This window comes from Phoenix dactylifera, unplaced genomic scaffold (assembly GCF_009389715.1).
Source record: "Phoenix dactylifera cultivar Barhee BC4 unplaced genomic scaffold, palm_55x_up_171113_PBpolish2nd_filt_p 000586F, whole genome shotgun sequence".
NCBI lineage: Eukaryota > Viridiplantae > Streptophyta > Magnoliopsida > Arecales > Arecaceae > Phoenix > Phoenix dactylifera.
Window position 1 is genome coordinate 1 of NW_024067986.1, and position 20,259 is coordinate 20,259.

At 36.8% G+C, this 20,259-nt stretch overlaps 1 pseudogene; it reads left to right on the top strand.

Annotated features, from left to right (window-relative positions):
- Positions 1-1,894: 1,894 nt before the first annotated feature.
- LOC120106632 lies at positions 1,895-19,625 on the top strand (annotated as a pseudogene).
- The last annotated feature ends 634 nt before the right edge of the window (positions 19,626-20,259 follow it).

Here is a 20,259-nt window from a genome sequence, read left to right on the forward strand (position 1 = left end):
ATTCCAAAAAGGTAACATGCATCACTATCGGAGGCCGTTTGACCTCCTAAATAATTCGCCCAAAGTTGGGACTTTGACACGATTTTCCGTAGTGCCGGGAAAAATTTGTCGAAATCCGATTCTTCCCCTTTTAACACCCTTTACAACTATCATCTACCCTTTATAGCATAAATCTTTAGAATACTAGGTAGGGACGGGTATTTACCTTTTTCTTCTTGTGAAACTGGGTCCTTGCGTAGAGGGAAAGGAAACCGACACTTCCCTTTTTTTGTTTCGCCGGCACACCAACCGGGATCCCCCTTCCCTTCTCTTCTTTTCTTCTTTTGGACTCTCCCTCTCTTCTCTTCCTTCTCTCTTTCTTCTCTTTTCTTCTTCTTCTTTTTCTTCTTTTCTTCTCTTTTTTCTCTCCTTTTTCCTTCTCTTCTTCTCTCCTTTTCCCTTCTCTGTGTTCTACGCCTGAAGCCTCCCTCCGCCTCCCTTCTCGGTTTCATTCCACCGACAGCACACTCAACCCCACCAATTAAGTCACATCAAACAAACCAAATCCCCATTTTGCCCCTTACCACTTCGATATATCTGCAAATTATGTCCATTATCTTTTGATTCCTTCCCATTTTACCGCCCTTATATCATTTTAAAGGACTATCTAACTCCTTTTTTATAAAAAAAAAAAATTTTTGGGGTTATTACATTCTCCCCCCCTTATATAAAAAAATTTTCAAGTAGTTGCTGCCGGAGGGTGCCAGATTTTGACACTTCTATTTCGGGGTGGAGCTGAGGACAACATGGGTTGGTGTAGGCGATTAGAGCGGTCCTTCTTGAGGGCGACTCGGCCACATGTGATATGGCTGGATCCAGGAGGCATCGATGGTGTAGGTTGGGTGCCACCCCTTACTCTGGAATATTCAGGGTATGGTGAGTGGCGATGTTGTTTTTCAGGCCAAAGTATGTTATAGAGAAGGTTAAATAAGGCCGTAGATTGGGTGGCTTTCATACGTGGCCCGACTACTCTGTGGGGGTCTTGTGGGTTGGAAAAAGGGAGCTGTCTAGAGCACTCCAAAATTTACTATTTTTTGACTTTTTTAGATGCATCCATACTAGATATGTATGAGCCACTCATTCTAGAAAAAAATAATTAAATTAAAAAAAATAAAAGATAGGAAATAGGGAATGAAGAAGAGATAGTTTGGTCACTCCGAAGAGGCTGAAAACCTCCAAAAGCCCCTTACTAATTAATTGCTTCCATTCTTGACCCTAGTGCAATACATTTTATATGTACCAATTCCTTGTCCAACGAGAATAAGAGCATAACTCCTAGCCAAAATAGATATCGTAGCAAGACTACTAAACTAATTTAAAAAACGTAAGCAAAACTAATAAACCTGAAAATAAGAAATCTAATCTTACAATCTATGGAATCCTATCATCTACTCGGAAGCCAGAGGCATGGCTGGTGAAGATTGTGGTATTCCTGTAGCACTGCTGCCCACCTCCTGCATTGCACGGTGGTCGCCGCGCGCCGGGGCATCGGTTCAACCCCAATGGGGTGGAGGCGGCCCCAAGTCAGGGCCTCTTCGCCGCCCTCTGCTCCGACCCACTCAAATCGAGCGATTTCTGGTCATTTTTTCCCAAAGCTAGATCGGATGCTTGGGTCCAAAGAAACGAGTCAGACCAGACCTAACCAACTTGGTTCATGACATGGCCCATTTGCAGGCCTAAGCCAAAGAACAATGTCGGCCGATATCTCGGTTTCGGATCCCCGCTGAGATGACGCGATATCTGGGTCACTAAAATCGCTCGTCCGGAGACTCGAAGGCCGCAAAGCCGGATCTCGACAGGCTCCCGCCCGTTCTCCCATAGAAGCGAGAGGCAGCGGAGCTAGGGTTTCGAGGAAGATAGCGGCCATGGATAGCGCCCTCGCGAGCGCCGCCTCCATCGCGATCAGAAGCAAAAGATCGAACAGTACAAGCTCATTCTCGCCTCCGTCCTCTCCTCCGCTCCCACCGACGTCTCTCAGGCCAAGCGCTTCATCGATCACAGTATCATCTCTCTCAGTCTTCCTAGATCAGGGTTTTGCTCTCATTCTCTTCTTCTCCGTGGTTCTGAACGATTTCTTCCTTATTTGTTGCGTGGTAGTGATCTCGGACGTCGTTCCTCTGGTGGTATCCAGGCAGTTGCTTCAGACTTTCGCGCAGGAACTGGGAAATCTGGAGCCCGACAACCCCAGAAGGCGATTGCAACATTATGCCCTAGCTCAGATCCAACCCAGGGCTGTCTCTTTCGAAGAACAGGTCTTTCCTTTAATCTCATTATTCGTTTCCCCTGATATTTTTCGTTAATTCCGTGCTCTAGAAAGCCAGGGCACTCTGGAAGGGGTAAAAATTGGTGACTAAAATGAGATTGGTAACCTCGTGTTCGGTATTAGGCATCATGGGAAATTCTCGTGAAACATGGATTTTTTGCCTTGCAAACTTATCCTCTCTATCCATTTATATTTTGTCTTTATTTAGAACCCATGTTTCTTGATCATATTTTCTGATTTAATTATTCATTCTATTTTTCTATTTCTTCTTCACTCTTGGCCTAAAGAGGGCTGTTGCTCACCACATTCCTATCATATCAAAGTATAATTCTTATTATTATCTATCAGCTCATCCAATTACTTATTTGTTGATATTGCATTCAAGGTACTTAATGCTGTCTAATGGGATTTCAAGATGCCCTTTTCTTCTTTTTTCTTGGGTTTTCTCATGTCATCTTTTCTGTTCCTGTCGACAATTCTTCAATTGAAACTATACTAATTCAATATCTGAGCTTATTTTACTTATCTGGGAAATGGTCGATATTCACCCCAGTAGGTTTGAATTAGTCAAGCAACATAGCCAAGAATATTTCATGGTTGTCAATAGAGGTGGCAATGAGTTGGGCTAATGTGGGTTTATGTCAGGATTGCCTTGTTCGCTATTGGCACAAGCTTGAGCAAAACCCATTGGTCTATAAGTGCATAAGAACATCCTAAATCTCTTGGCATTATATTGAACTCTCGATCCAGCTCGAATCCTCCTACTTGAGGAAAAAGGGTAATCAAATGAGCTGCGCTTGCAAATATTGACAATGTGTCATAAGAAGAAAATAAAGAAATAATTCAGAATCAAGTGCTTAATCCTTAAAACAAATAAGAAATACTTATTTAAGCTCGCTTTGATTCGACCAATGCTCTGATTGTTTTTTCCGAGGTTGTAACAAAAAAATTGAGAATAAAGACGGAAGAAGAACAAAAAAGAGGCAAATTGTTATCGTGAAGGCATTTCAAGTGTAAATTAAATTGAATTCCATGTCTTAAACTTCTTGACTATCAAAGTTTTCAAATTGTACTGTGCTGCAGAATCTTTCCTTCTCTTTTAAGTGTGATATGTGGCTAATATGTGTTGAGATACAATAAAAATAGCCAAGTAAATGTGCTAATTATGTAGCTAATATCTGCTGAAGTTAGGATGTGTGATGGCGGACCACTGCAGGGGAAAGAGAGAAAGAGGAAGAAGACGGGAAGGAGGAGGAAGAAGAGGTTATAGAGACGCAGGAAGAAGAGAAGAGGAGGAAGAAAAGAAGAAGAAGAAGAAGGCTAGGGTTTTGTTTATTCAATCATTCAATTCCTAATTTATGAGTGGAGTGGCCCTTATATAGGCCTTACATCATGAATTGACCAAGTCAAACAATTAACAACTAACCAAACTTGGACCCTTCTATTAATTGACTAAGTCAATTAATTGATTACATACCAAATTAAACCTTACTAACATTAGACCATTAAACCAATTGATCACACCCAAAATTGGACCTTTATAATTAGGTCTTACATTGATCAATTGATCTAATCACTTGACCCCACAGCTAACCTAATTGACTTGACTAAAACAAAAGCAACTAACCAAACTGACTTGACCAATAACAAAAGCAACTAACCAAATTGACTCGACCAAAAAGCAACTAATTGACTCCATCATCTGAATGAGGGGCACTGATGTCCCCATCAATGTGGGACTGAAATTTATATGTTGACATTTATTTTTTGTAGGACATTTGAACCAGCACAAGTGATGAGTCATTCCCTTGTGTCAAGTCTAACTTGAATAAAACTTAGGCCATTTGTTACAAATGCGCCTCAATTGCAATCTTTTCCTGTTCCATACCATGAAATACCAAACCCACATTGTCAAATTTTCTGACCTTGAACCTCAACCCAATCCAAATGGACACCCCAACTACTGCAATCCTCTCCATCAAGTATGTTATCTACGCAAGCTTCGCATGCTTATTCTCTTTTGATCCCACATTCTCTTGCCTAGCCTCTACAAGTAGGGTGGCAATCGGTTTGGTTCGGATGGAGGATAAGTCAAAAACCTGTCAATCTGAACCCTGTTTATCAAACGGGTCAAAAATCCTGATTCAACCCAACTCTTTCATTAAACAGGTAATCCTAGCTGAACTACAACATGTTGAATTAAGCTAAACGGGTTAAGCATTGCCACCCCTATCTACAAGAAATGACTTGTGCAAGAACTCACTTGCAGAGGAACTAATGTATTATATATCTTACAGTTGTCAATTGAATTAGTTGGTGAGAAATTGAAGTTGCCACCCCTTTCCAAAGGATATCAGACCACTCCACCACCATGGGCATTAGCTACTCCTGACAACTCTTTGACAATTAGAATTTTGTGCTTAGCTAGGGCCAAAGACAACCATATATGCCTAGTAGATGTACTGTCAATCGTGCAGGCCAATCGACATATGATTTGTTGGAATGGAAGAACCAATATGCAGGATGTCATCTTCCATTAATAGGCCAATGATGGATCAGAGGTTCATCTCTTAAAAGGAAGTTATGCAGATATGATGGAAAACAATAATTTAGAAGTGTGTTATTTTTTATTTATATAAATAAATGTAGAAAGAAGTTGTGAAATCAGTTCTCTGAGCACATGGTTGCTCAGAGCATTATGTGATACTCCACACATCAAATCATTGAATCATGATGCTATTGTCATTATGTGTAAGTTTGCACTTGTACAACAAAATAACTAATTCAAACATAATATTTAACAAAGGTTATCTATTTTACAAAATTAAGAACAATTGGTTTGGCTGATTATTCATTGTATATTGAGACCCTTACATACATAAATGTGCATATGTAAGACATGTATGTGTCTATGTGTCAGCTTGATTAAATGTTAACATGTTGGATTATTTGGGATACTAACACTTGACACTGATGTCATGTGTTCATGTAACATTGTGTGAATTTCTGAGTTGTCTAGAATTTTTTTAATACTAGCTTTAATTGTTATTCTTGATCTTTTAAGTATTTAACAACTCTGAAATATGTCAATCATGAAATTAGATAGAATGATAAGTCAATAATTACTTGGGAAAACTGATGACATTTTGCATTTGCATGAAGTACCAAAATATGGAGAATATCCCACAACATTTAGTTTAAACATGGTTGTAGTGGGCTGTATAAACACTGGATTACTATTTTCTTGCACAAAGTTAATCTTTATAGTTATCGACCCTAAAATCCCGCATCTTTTTCTATCCAAAAACATTCTAGTCTTCTGGATGGCATTGAAATTAAAGTAGCTTGAATGTGTGACGGAGAACTGTAAATAATGGAGTTAATTCATGCCTTATAATAATCTTGCTCATGTGTCCTAAATTGCAAAAACTTATGCACTTGAAATAATCTCAGGTGGTAGTCATCAGAGAGAAACTAGCCGAACTGTATGAATCTGAACAACAATGGTCAAAAGCAGCACAAATGCTTAGCGGAATTGATCTAGATTCAGGAATAAGGTGGGTAGTTTGCTTATTCAGTTCTGTTGCCTGTGTAACATGTGGACTTGGAATATATATTGTGAGGAAGTTCATTTAATTGAGATTATTCTCTCAGAATGGTTGATGACACATACAAGCTGTCCAAGTGTGTCCAAATTGCTCGTCTTTATCTTGCGGTTTGTCTGTTACATACTTCTACATGATTTTAAATGAATATTGCCGGACAATACAAATTTGCACTACCAGTATATTTTCTTTGATTTGTCAGGATGATGATGCCGTAAATGCGGAGGCTTTTATCAATAAAGCTTCTTTTTTGGTTAGCAGTAGTAAGCATGAGGTCCTAAATTTACAATACAAGGTGAAAACAATTACCCTGAGAGAAGCTAGGGTCCATTTATGTGAAATGCCAGATTGTACATGCAGTTTTTGATGTTTATATTTTGTCATATTTTTAAAAGGTTTGTTATGCAAGGATATTAGATTTAAAGAGAAAGTTTCTGGAAGCTGCACTGCGTTATTATCAGATTTCTCAGATTGAGAAGCGTCAAATTGGTGATGAGTAAGTTTATTAAATGTTGCTTGTAGATACAGTTAAATACTGCTTTTAATTTGAAAATTTTTCATTTTATCATTAAAATATTTAAATTCTTTTCCTAAATGTAATAATTTAATGATTATTTATTTTATTTTTTCAAAAGAATTTGTTACAATTTATTTCTAAAAATTTCGATTTCAGCTACCATCACCATCTTATATGTGTGCTTCTGTTCTCTTGCTCTATTAAACTTTTTATAGTTATTTAGGTCTCTGATACTTCCCATCATCTTCAGAAAACTTTGTGAAAATTTCATAAGCTGTGAAGATTAGATGCAAACTTTATGACCATGCACATTTACACAGATATTTGAGATTATATCTATGGATTTCTTGATATGAACTTGCATGAATATGTTTTAAATTTTATTAAGCCTTGGCCAATTGTTATGTGAACAAGGCTGTACTAGGTAGATATCTTTAACCCTATTTTTTTGGTTCATTCACATATACTAGAGTTCACTGTTGGTAACTTCCATGCTTCTGTTCATATTTCTTCAAGCAGCTGAGCATTATAAGCTCTTAGGGAAATCATTTTATTAATGCTTATGCATTTATATGTTACAAATTTTCGAATCTCAGGGAAATTGACGAGGATGCACTGGAACAAGCTCTCAGTGCTGCTGTGACCTGCACAATATTGGCTGCTGCTGGTCCCCAACGCTCTCGTGTTCTTGCTACCTTGTACAAGGTATTAATGCTACCCTCATGTGGGACTAGAATGATCTTTATACATGCAGTTTAAAGATCTTACCAGTGGCAAATTAATCTGCTTTTTGTGACTAAACGGATTGCTTGAAGTTAAAAGATTACTTCTACAAATTCTTATTTTCTATAGCAAATCACATCGACTTTTGGTGTTTCCGAATGTGGTATTCAAATGTGGTCCCCTGACCGTGTTGGATTTTCTATATGCAGCAATTATATATGGTTATGCGGCATATCGGCCAAAGTTTTAAAGCTTTCGTGCAAACGAAATCGAGGGAGACCAATAGGACATATATATTTTTTTTGTGGAAGAATAATGATATATTGCAATGCAATATCTGTAGGAAAGCATATGAATGCAGTGAAAGAGGTTGGCCTTGGACAGGAGCCTTTAGTTTGGTCTTGTGGGGCCTGAAGAAAAGGCCTCAAAAGATAAATAATGGGCCATTCTATGCTGTCATGACATACATATTTCCTGAACATTGAAAGAGGCTTTTTTCCTTTTTTCATTTCACTTGATAGATTTTAGGAGAACCACTGAACAAAAACAAGAATATACTGTTTCTTTCTTTCAGAATGTTGGAGTTACTGATTTTGTTGCAAATATTACATATTTTTTCTTTCCTTTTACTAAGTCCATCCTCAAAGGACTCAAACTTTTAGCAGGACCTGGCCTTCTTTAGTTATTAAAGGGGAATAACTGCTTGTAGGGAGAATATGGTGGTTTCTTTCATAGAAAAAGAGAAGAGAAAGTGGCCAGGTTAGGCAGTTCTCCTGTCCCTGCTTATTTAGTTTATTCCATCTCTCTTCTCCTCTTTCTTACTTTCTCTCTTTTCATTTCCCGGTTCTTTTTTCTTCTCTCGATTTCTTTTCCCATTTCCATTTGACTCAATTGCTCGCTGTTGCTACCAACTCTAGGTAGTTAGATGAACCCATGTCTGATTGAAATATCTGTCAGAAGAACATCTTTGCAGAGGCATAATGCCTATATGTAGTCTCCGCCACCTAGAGACTACTGTATACCCATGTAAAACACATCTTTCCCTCTAGTTTGCTTAGATCTTTTCACTACATGGAACCACCATGTTTGAACTTGACTTCATGGGCACTCATGGTGACTTGGTTTCACCACTTCCTCCTTTCTTTTTGGTTTTTCGCATTTTTTGTTGTTGTTGCTGTTGTTGTGTTGAGGGAAGGGCATCGCCAGGAATTTTGTGATAGAATTTGGGGTGGTATTCATTTGATTCCTCGGCAATTTGGACTGCATGGAAGACTTCCACTCTTTAGCATGAAATTTTTTTTCTCAATTCACTGTTCATTGTTTCTTCAGATATCAACAAAATTTGGAAGCTTCCTTTTTTAAGTTTGCATATCCTCCACTAATGGGACATGGGTCAATTACTGAATGTTAACTGGTTAAGTTTCCTAATGGGATCTGTAAGGTGCCAGTGGGTATGAGAACTGGCAATTGCTAATTTGATCTTTGTCCAGGGTTTTGGTTATCGAGTAAATGCTATTGTCATTCTCTTTTGGTGGTTTGAGTCTTCTTCTTTTTGAATACATTTTATATCAAGGCTGATCCCAAAATTTCAAATGGGCTAGTTCTTTATGTGATGAAGCACTTGAAATGGCAGTTGTTAATTTTGATCTTTATATGGGGTACGTAAGGTGCCAGTGGGCATGAGAAATGACGATCGTTAATTTTGATCTTTGTCTGGGGCTTTGATTATGGCGATTAATGCTGATGTCATTCTCTTCTGGAGGCTTGAGTCTTCTTCTTTTTGAATGTATTTCATGTCAAGAGTTCCATATCAAAATTCAGATGGGTTAATTCTTTGTTAAGCAACTGAAACTGCCTTTGTTTGACATTTACTTTCCTCTGGCAAGTTTGTAACACAGTTCAAGGAATCAGATGCTTTTGCTTAAGACTAATTCTGATCTGTTATTATTCTTTACCATTCCGTGCAGTCTTGAGTATGTGGGTTGATGACATTCTGCATAAGTTATTGATATGTTGAATGACTATAATATTATTTGACATGCTATATTCTTTATATTTAGGTTATGAATATGAATTGAGGTTTCTCAGAACTTGAAGCTGAAATAAATGTTTGAGTGTTAGCTGGAACCCGATCTAAGGTTGGGGTGGGTGTTTTGGGATTTAGGCTGAAAGTAACTTATGGGCCAAATATTATGTAATGTAGGTTGTTTATTTTATCTTTTTGCATTTCTTCATTTCTTTAAATGTCGGGAAGCATTTCTTTCAGCTAAATGCATATTTTGTTGCAAATTTTTAGTACATTTGGTAGCACTATAATGTTACACCCCAGAGAGTCTTAACAGGGTTAGAGGCTTCTATTATCATGTTAGAATGCTAATGATGTAACATACAATGAACATGGCTTTCTTTCAGCTAGATACATATTTTGTTGCAAATTTAGTACAATTGGTAGCACTATAAAGTTACACTCCAAAGAGTCTTAACAGGGTTAGAGGCTTCTATTAGCATGTTAGAATGCTAATGATGTAACATACTATGAACATGGCCTTTGATTATTTTGTTTTAAAAAATCTCTTTTTAACATAAAAGTAAGAAAAAATACGTTGACAGACTTTAAGCAAGATGATACTTTTTGACATGATTTGTAATTTGCTATCTTGATTGATTTATTTTTCTTCACTTTTTTAATTTTATTCATACTTGTAATTGAAATTTTTGATTTTTTTTAAATAATTTTCAACCTGAACCACCTGCCAAAACTGAAACTCGTATAGTCTTGCTGATGCTGAAACTGACGCAAAGTTTCCAATTAACTATTTGTTTTTTTTCCTCCTTAGTGATTCATTTTCATTAGTATTACATTTCAATCCTGGTCATCAACCTTCAACTTTCAACTTTCTTATTTGGACTCAGGAAACACCTGTTTAGCGGTGTTCACTTCTCTTATATGAGCATACTATATTTATTAAATATTTATTGGAAAAAAAGAATACAATCTACATGTTCTAACACTATAGTAAATGATAAATAAAGATAGCCTCATCTGGATAACGGCTGGCAAAATGCATTTTGAAGTTTGGAGCATGTTAGGAACCCATAAAATAATATTTATACATGAAGTCATTCTGCAGCCTTTTATATCGATGCTTGCCTGTGAATTTTAAGCGCCGAACTCCAATCTGTATTATGTATTTATGCTGTGTCTGAAACTGCTCACCTTGTGAAAGTTGTCATGAACTGGCATATATTATTTGCAAGCTTCCGACATGCATATGCTTTCTCTATTCTCAAAATATTCAGATCACTGAAAATTGATGTTGTGTTTTATCTTTTATTATTAGGATGAAAGGTGCTCAAAGTTGAAGATTTACCCAATATTACAGAAGGTATTCATTTCAAACCCTTTTTTTCAAATTTGAGGCCTTCCATGTGGCAAGATGACTTACATTTTTGCAGTTCTTCAGTTTCTTAGACGAGGTTTGATCATATGAGTGCTTTCAGGTCTATCTTGAAAGAATTTTGAGAAAACCAGAGATTGATGCATTTGCTGAGGAATTGAAACCACACCAGGTAACCATGCCCTGCCTTCTTGATTTTTCATTTCTTGCTCTCTCTAAACCATATCAACTTTTATCCATTTCTTTTCAAACAGAAAGCTCTTTTACCAGATAATTTCACTGTGCTGGATCGTGCGATGATTGAGCATAATCTCCTGAGTGCAAGCAAGCTCTATACAAACATAAGGTTGGAGGAAAACATAAAATTACTTCCAATTTCCCTTATACTGAACCAGTTATAATTCATAATTAATTAGATATTTTTTCGCACTGAAACAGCTTTGAAGAACTAGGAACCTTATTGGGTATTCCTCCTCAAAAGGTACACACTTGACTGATTTAATCCTGATTACATGACTTTCCATGCAGAGTAGTGGTATTGGAGAGCTGTTGATTGACTATATGCTCATATTTGTATTTTAGATTATTCTTGTCTGTACTGTGACTATATGATAGTTTTTCATGTGAGCCACTTCGCATATAATTATACGCCATTGTTCATGCATTTTGCAAAACATGTCATTTTTTTCCTATTTTTGCTATTACTCTTCTTCTGTAAATAACTTGTCTTTTAATTGCTGTGTATTTGTTTGATGTTATAATAATTTTGTACCTATGTCTAAATATGATACAGCATAACCAGTGGGTCTTCTATATTTTTTTAGTTGTCCAAGAGGTTGATGGGTCTGAAGTCATATAAAATATGATACAGCATAGTCCATAGTCTCCTATATTCTTTTAGTTGCCAAGAGACTGAAGTCATATAAAAAGGTATTCTTATAGTACATACACCTAGGTTTCCAGTCGGTGAAGTGGTTCTGCAAAAGATTAGTACTCTGGTTCTAGTCTAACCTAACTGGTCTTAGATGTTGTATGCTTTTCAGATCAGTTGCCATCTGAGATTCTCTCGTTGTACAACCAATCAATAGACTAATTTTGCACCTGAAAACTTGAGAAATTTTAACTGAATTGTGGTCTGTCAGCTAATTACTTCAGTCTACTGCAAAGAATTTTGCAGTTTTCTGGACGTGTAATGAGCTTAAAGGCTATTGTAGAGTCACCTGAAAATCACACTAAAGGGACTAATTCAATATGGAGGAAAGCTTGACTCATATTCTTAGCCTTCTGCAATTATTCATGATCGAAACATCACTCTAACTACTTTGATCAGCACATTTACAGTCTTATAAATAATGGATTTTTATGCTGCCCTCTTCAAACCCTTAGAGATTTAGTTCATGTTTAATTCATAATATGTTTTGGGCAATTGGCTCTATAAACTGGCCTCATTGATCTCATGCTAACCTTTGTTGCTGTTTCAAAACTACTTGTGCCAAAAAATGTGTGATTGACTGAACTATTTCGGTCCTTATATTCATTCCAAAAATTTCCCTATTTCTTGTTGTCTGAATGAGTCACCACTAATTTGTAGTTTTCAACTTTCTCTTGCCTATTCCACCCTTCTGCTCGAAAAAAAACTTGCTTTTGCCCAGCTCATCCTTCTGAAGCCAACAAAATAAACCATAAAGTATTGACCTTTTGATCCCTACATAAGGAAAAGTTATCAATCCCTAAACATCTTGTAAAACATATAAATTGAACTAAGATGAGATTTATCCTTTTTATCCCCCATTTGGCCAGCACTTGAGATACTTGTCCAGATAAATGCTATTTTTATTTATTGGACATGTTAAACTTTTGACCTGACTATGCATGAATGTTTATTAATATGAAATTATGGAAAGTAGACAAAATATAATATACATGATATAACAATATGTAATTCGTGATGCATGAATGGGGATATCAGAGGATATTTCTCTTCCTACTTTCTGTTAGGGAAAATAATGAATTCAAAATTCAAAAATAGTAACATATATACTGCTTAAAACATATTTATATAATTTTGGCACAAATTAAATAGGTTCCGTGCTTTTCACTTTGAGGTTTGAAACCTAATTCAGCGCTCCTCAGTCTTTCATTCAGAGTTGAAGTAATATGTGTTATGTGGACAAAACATAATACAGTGGGAGCTGATATAGGATCATCAAGATACGAGTCGTATGTTGTTTACATGATGAAGCAATTCCCACAAAAGGAAGACGAACCACTGTGTGATTTTAATCATCCATGTAGGTGGCAACTATGAAGGAACCAAGTATTGAATAAGAAAAGGTAGATCGGATGTGCTAAAGCTCAGTCGCGTTGATTTGACGAGGAGTTCTTTTCTTGATGATCCTGATGACACTTATGAGTCATGTATATGCATAGCGAGCAAGTTATGATTTATTGCTTATTTATGTGAACAAAATAGAAATGGGCATACGTATTTAAATTCCAAATTGGCATTTTTAATCAAAAAAAAATCACATAAGAGGAACTTTTGTATTTTTTAATGTCCGTTCACAACTATATGTGGAATTGTTAATAAAACATGCCTTTGATCACTTCTTGCTGTTTCTCCACACCTTTTTCTTCATGTTTTATACCAAGAAAAAATATTATGAATTCTGTGATAGAAAGGGAAGTTTATCAGTATCCCAATTCTCAAATATGCCTCCATTCTTCTAAGCTTTCTATGAAAACTGTTTAGAAATCCAAGCAATCTGTCTTATATAAAGGGCGTGTGCTGACAAATTTGTCCAATTCATGAAATTGAGCAACATATTAATACATAGTTGGTATCAAGTCACCAAATTTAGCAAAAATATGCAAAGATAGGTTATCAATGAAGAATGGCACAAAATCTAGATTTGACCAAGTGATTCATTGTTTAAAGTTGGGTCAGTCCAAACAATGTTCGCCGAACCGGTACCGAGACCCGTCGGTACCGGTTCGAACCGAGTTGAACCGTCCGTCCGATTCTGGCAGGTTCCGGCCTCTGACTCGGTCGGAGACCGGGTCGGCTCGGTTCGGGCTGAACTGGCCGGTTCAGTTCGATTCAGCTTTTCTTAGTCCCAAATACTGAATTTGGTCGACATCGGCCTAGTAAGTTGGGTTTACTTGATAAATGATCGGTATGAGTTAGTCATAATGACTTATGGCTTAGCAGCATGTGATTTTGAACCATTAAAGGAATCATTTGGGTTCACTGTATTTGTGAATGTATTTGGCTGATTATCTTCCCTAAAGTACCTTCCACATGAGAAGTTTGACTTTGGGGATGACTGACATTTTGTCCTGGAATAGTTGATCCAACATTTATGCTGTTGGAATCTGGTTGATCGTCTCCATCATTTTTTTTGCAGCCAGAAGAATTATTTTGTTAATGGTGTACCCACTATTTTCTCAACGAAAAACTAAAAATTTTGGGCAACTTTTTCACAGGTAGTAAATTGGGAGAAATCATATCCCTTATAGTGGCACAAATAATGCATTTGAAGAAAGCCTTTTCTGCTCCCAAAGGGGAAAATCGTAGGTTTTCTTAAAATGCCTCAGCTACCTTACTACTTATTCATCTGTCATGCCATGGTAACCAAAGTACTGTTATTGTCTTCCACAAGTCTGATATTTTTTGGTTTTCACAAGGGCTTCCTAGAGAGGTCTTATCCCTACCATGCTGGCCTTTTTTTAGGTGTAGAAGCATAATCTTAGGCCAGTAATGCACGACATTTCCTGTTCGTTCTCTGACTCTTCTGCCAGAGGAAATGATTATCTCAATCTGATTTATGGTTTATCAGAAAGTCAGCAATTGGCTAGAGCATGGATAGGCACAGAATCCTGTGTTTAATGCTAGAAAAGCTTTCTCAATCAAAGGACAGATTGGATGAGGTATATCCACTAATGTTATTTCTGATTTACTCAATAAGCAGCAAAAGAAAAAGCAAACAACATACTTTACCCCAAATGTGGAACTCACAATATCGGTCTTCGTCTGCCCCTCTAGTCTTCGGGAAACAAGAGATGATTCTCTTGTATCTATGATGATCTTCTTATTAAAGGCCATGACAGATTAAGAAAGATTCACTTTTTGCATAGAGATATGGTACTGGTTCTAGACAGCATTCCTCAAATTAAAAATCAGATATAACTTAAACAAATAGTTTTGTTTTCCTTGTCCAAGGAAAATTGTTAAACATGGTGTTCCTTTGGTGGTTTACTCGGAGGGAAAGGTCCAAGATTTTATAGTTGGATGTCCTTCCTTGAAGGGTGATGGAAATTTTGCATCTCAAATGTCTCATCATTCTGAAGTTGTCAGGGAACTAAGCTCATTATTATTCGGATTACTGTTTAGTTCGAGTATGCAGTAATTGGGGAATAATGACTCTGACTATTTTTTCTTTTGAATTGAAAGTTAAACAACTATTTATTTATTAGATGGATGTGGTTATATAAGTACGAAAAGAACAACTTTAAATTCCTGAAAATGGCTGATCTACATTCTTGAATATGTCTAGTTATGTACTTGAAGGGTACTACCGCCCTAGATATACTAGGAAGAATGCATCTGCACAAAAGAATCCATAATGTAAGTCTAAGGAGAAAGGTATCTCTCTGACTCCTTTACTGAGTTCCCAGATTATGTGTTTTGTTGTTTCCAATCAGATTAAACTGTCGCCCTGTGAAAACCATAATAGATGAAGTAGTTTTTCTGTGGCTAAATTTAATTGGCTCACACTCTTCCATCTGCTTGGAAGTTTAGGTTGATGAGTTGATTTCAGAGTTTATACCTCTACAGTAGCCACAGATAGTTTTTGTTAAGAAACTAGTATTTGAAGCTGTTTCCTGTAACAAGATGCCTTGTTCGTTTTTTATAGATGTAACTATGAATGAGGTGCTGAACCAAGAGTGAATTTCAGCCTCACCTTATGGTTAAGCTAGAAGCAAGAAAAGCTGGAAAAGCCTATAGGAAGCCAGTGCTTGCTTTTGCATGTGGAAGCTAGAAATGAGTGACCAAATAGATATGGTCTCTTTTTTTACATCCATGCATGTGAGCGGACAAGTGGATGTTCATTTACATTTTCTATGAAGCCAATTGTTTCTTTTGAGCTTGTTGATTTGGAAGAAGGCCTGTTATTGTTTCTTGTAATGATGTAGAAATTTTCGCTTAATTTTTCGATGCTAAATCTTTTTGCTTGGCATTGTATAGTGAGCCAATTTAATGCCATTTTGATATGTAATTTCGTATTCTGATGCTTCTCTGCTTTTCTCTTGTGATCCTTTGTATATTCTGAAATTTCAATTATTGCCATCTCCTTGTACTATGGACCCATTTAGAACATATATTAATATTTTTAATTATCTCTGACATACTTTAGCTTCATGATTTTGGCAGGCTGAAAAAATAGCCTCACGGATGATCTATGAGGATAGAATGAGGGGATCAATCGATCAGGTATAATTCTTCGTTCATGTTTCTGTCATTTGACAGGAAATGCAGCAACTTTTCCATTGAGTGCCCAAGATCTGGAGTTCAATCGACTTTTGGGGATGCTTCCTTATTCAAATATAAAAATAGAATAGCATAAAAGAGCAATAGAGGAAGAAAACAGTGTCAGTGACTACAAGAAGTATCCTGATGACAATAGACTAGTAAGCACAAGAGGTAGTCATACGGACACAAATGGAAGTAGCTACCCGTACTGGTCTGGCAATGATAAACAAATGACAAACTGGTAAACCATACATGCTGTAAGCAGTACAGAACAGCCAGGAGCTATTTCTGGCACAGCCATGAGAGGTGCCATTACTTCAAAAATAAGCTAAACTACATGCTAGGATGTTTACAGTTAATTCACTTAATTATTGGTTAAAATAGACATTTTGAACGATAATTATGAGGAATGCAACTTTATCATCTTATACGGTAATCATGTCAAAATTTGCAGCTCTCTTAAAATTTATCTTTAGGTCTTTCATTCTCAGGTCTGCTTATCAAATATTTACTTAATACTCTTTGAACTTCAGGCAATTTGAAATTCGTTATTACTTATAAATAGTTACTCTAAACAACAATCTACTTACTGATAGTGATGAATGCAACTTTATCATTTTTCAAAGCAATTATTTTAAACATGGTCTGTTGTGCCGGTATCGGGCACTATACTGGTTGTTCGGCGGCGCGAGTTGGTACGGGCCCGCGCTGTGCCGTGCCGGGCCTGTACCAACACAGAAGAGGGCGAACGCAGACCACGGGAGGGAGGAAGAGAGAGAGAGAGAGAAGGGGGAGAGAGGGAGGGAGAAAGGTGGAGGCCGTGGAGAGCCGGTGCTGGTGCAGGATGCGGAGGCCGAAACAGGGATCCGACCGCGACCTCCACCTCCTACACCAGCGCTGGCCTCTGCCGGCCTCCCTCCCTCCCCCGCTCGCTCTATCTTTTCTTCTCTTTCCTTCTCCTGCTCCCTCTCCGGCGACGACATCTCGGTTTCTTTGCCGGAACTGTTCTGGTCCACTGTCGGTACGGCTCGAGATGCCCCAAACTGGTCGGTTCGGGATAGTTCTGCCTACCGTGATTTTAATGTTTGCTGCTCTTGTAAGATATGTTTAGGTCTTTTAGTAAAAAAAGTGTGTTTATCAAATATTTACCGATATTGCTGGAACTTAAGTCAATTTGTTATTGGTTTAGGTGCTCTCGCATTTGTGATCTAATTCAATTGTTTATTCACTTCTGGTGATTGTGGGGAAAACCGCATACAAACCTGTAGTATTTGCATGATGAAACAATTCTGCAGATGGATGCTTAACTAGTTTTAGTAGGGGTGGTGTCAACTATCAGTTAGATCATCTTGAGTTTCATATTACTTGAATATATGATTTTTTTGGGATCCCAAGCAACACCATATCTTATGGATGCTTTTTTTGACTATCTATTATGGTGCCTCTTTTTTTCCTTTGCATGCACACGGCACACTTACTTACCATGGTGTATGGCAGCCATGGGGCATGGTATGCATCATATGGCACTATAATTTGGAAATGAACTTAAATTGTTGGTCATATGTCATCAATTAGAGCACAGAGGAGCTTTATTAGAAAAAAGGACCTGCTAGTATCGTCTATGATTATTGCATGCAAATGATACTCATTATAAGTTTTATGGGGAGCTATTTATCTTCAACAATCAAATGATGCACAAATGTGCTTCCAGTGCCTGGCAACCATTTGGCATGTAATGCATAATGTGGCACTCTACAGTTTAGACCAGAACTTAAATTCTTGGTCATATGTTGGTTCAGGAGAGTTTTATTGGACAATGAAGACCAGCTAGAGTTGTTTTGTGATTATTGCTGACAAATAATACAAGTGTTATGAGGGGCTATCTATCTTTAACAACAAAAAAGGGGGGCAACCAAGCAATAAACTAGTTGCATTTGCATTCATAGGTGTACATGTAAATATAGGTTAAGCTGGATGTGGTAGAAACTTGGAAGAATACTTGTGAAATGCCTCAGGGCAAATCGAACAGGTATCATTTCACTAAGTGCTATCAGGCAGATATCTTGAGGGGGTTGGTACTGGTGAATGATGTCATGGTACAGGTGGTGTAAAAAGAGTAGGGAAGTTTAGAGGACCAGGCTGAAAATGATGCAAGAGTGTGCAAAGATGTAATCTTTACATATCAAAATGGTGTTTTACAACACAATCTGGTATGGTTTAAAATAAAGAGATCTCTTATTGTTTTCATATGGATTTTGACTGGACCGGTATATTATCATAGTTTATTTTTTCCTAAGATTTTGTGATTCCATGTTTCTTTTTCTACCTTGCAAATATTTAGTTGCATATTGCTTATTTCAGGTTGAAGCTGTCATACATTTTGAAGATGACACTGAAGAATTACAACAGTGGGATCAGCAGGTGAGTCTGGTTAATTGCAGGTGCTACCAACTGTAACATGCCTTTGCAATATTGTGGTGCATATTCAACAGAACACACCCTTTCTTTCATTCCTTAAATTTGCACACTTTAGATTGTTGGGGAAAAGAACCTTTGGACAATTATCCTAATGATGCATATAAAAGCTGCTATATTTCCCAATTTTTCAATTCCCAAAGCATCCCTAATTAGATTTCTCCTGAGTCTTTGAAAAAAGATTCTAACATTGCTGAACTCTTGAGAAGGGAAGTAAAGTGGGAAAGGATTTCCATGTTCCGTGCTTAATAAGAGTCCCACATCCTCCAAAATCCAAATTCATAGTGATTTGTTGGTGATAGCATGATTTAAATTTTTCTAGTCTAATAACATGATGCGTCAAATAAATATTAAACAATTTGATAAATTATATTAGCTAACCCATGTTGAAATCTTTTTTAAAGTTAATCGAATAGCTAAAATCATTAGTAATGGTCAAGTTCATTTGCACATGGTAGTATAACTAGTTGTAATAGTAACCTCATTGGGCTACTTTCATCAAGAACTGTCTTTCTCCCATGATTTTTTGTTACTCTACCTAAACTACTTTCTTAAGGTACATATCTATACCTGTATAAAGAATTGGTGATGTGTCATTGAGGACAAGCTATTGATATATTAGAATTAATCATCCTTTAAGTTTATCCTTATATAATTTTCCATAACTTGCAGATTGTGGGGCTATGTCAAGCACTGAATGATATTCTTGATGGTATGGCAAGTAAGGGCATATCAATTCCTATCTGAGTGTCTGCCTTTGTTAAAGGATCTGTCGGGTTAGATAGATGGATGTCCTTGATATATATGTACATTTAGGCATCCATTTGCAGTGGCCTCTTTTAGAGGAATATTGTTTTTCTTTGCTTCTCGATTTTTCTTTTTCCAAAGCTGTACAGAGGTGGTTCGGATTTGTTTTGCTTCAAACACTTTCGTTCGCCATGGACCCCCAAAATATAGTTGATTATATTGGAATATTGCATGTTGATGGTATGTATTTTGGTATCAAGATTTAATGTTTCATTATGCGATAGATCGCCAAGAATTTATACCATTTGATTGCTTGGATAATGTACTTAATGATTAATTACTCTTATCAGTTTGATGTATCTTTACACAATCTATCATACAAGATCCCTTATATATGATCTCCATGCTTGCATTTAGGTTGTTGGCTTGTTTAGCCAACCTGTCTGTTGAATCAGCACATGAACATGTATGTTTGGGATCAAAAATTTCGACCTGAGCCTAGAACCATTTATGTTGGATAGGTGGAAGATTCGTCAGCATCACCAGCTTTAGATAGATGTTGCCTTAAAACAATCTTGCTCATGTGAAAGGATATGGTATGCCGAGGGGAAGTGGGATGGCTGGAGCTGATTGTCTCGTCTAATCTCGGTCCTTCTCCACAGAGGAGGCATTTTCCATCCGTGATATGCAAATTTGTGCGAGTAGTGTCTTTAAACAAGCAGCAGCCATGGGTCACTGATATATATATATATATATATATATATATATATATATATATATATATATATATATATATATATATATATATATATATATATATATATATTCTTAAATATTAGAATTTGTATGAATATTTTTTTTTAAATTGATATTTATACGTATACCCTCATCACTTGTTTTGTATTTTTTTTTTTTTTGGCATATGTATCCATGCCATTTGACTTCGTTAAGAAGTTAAC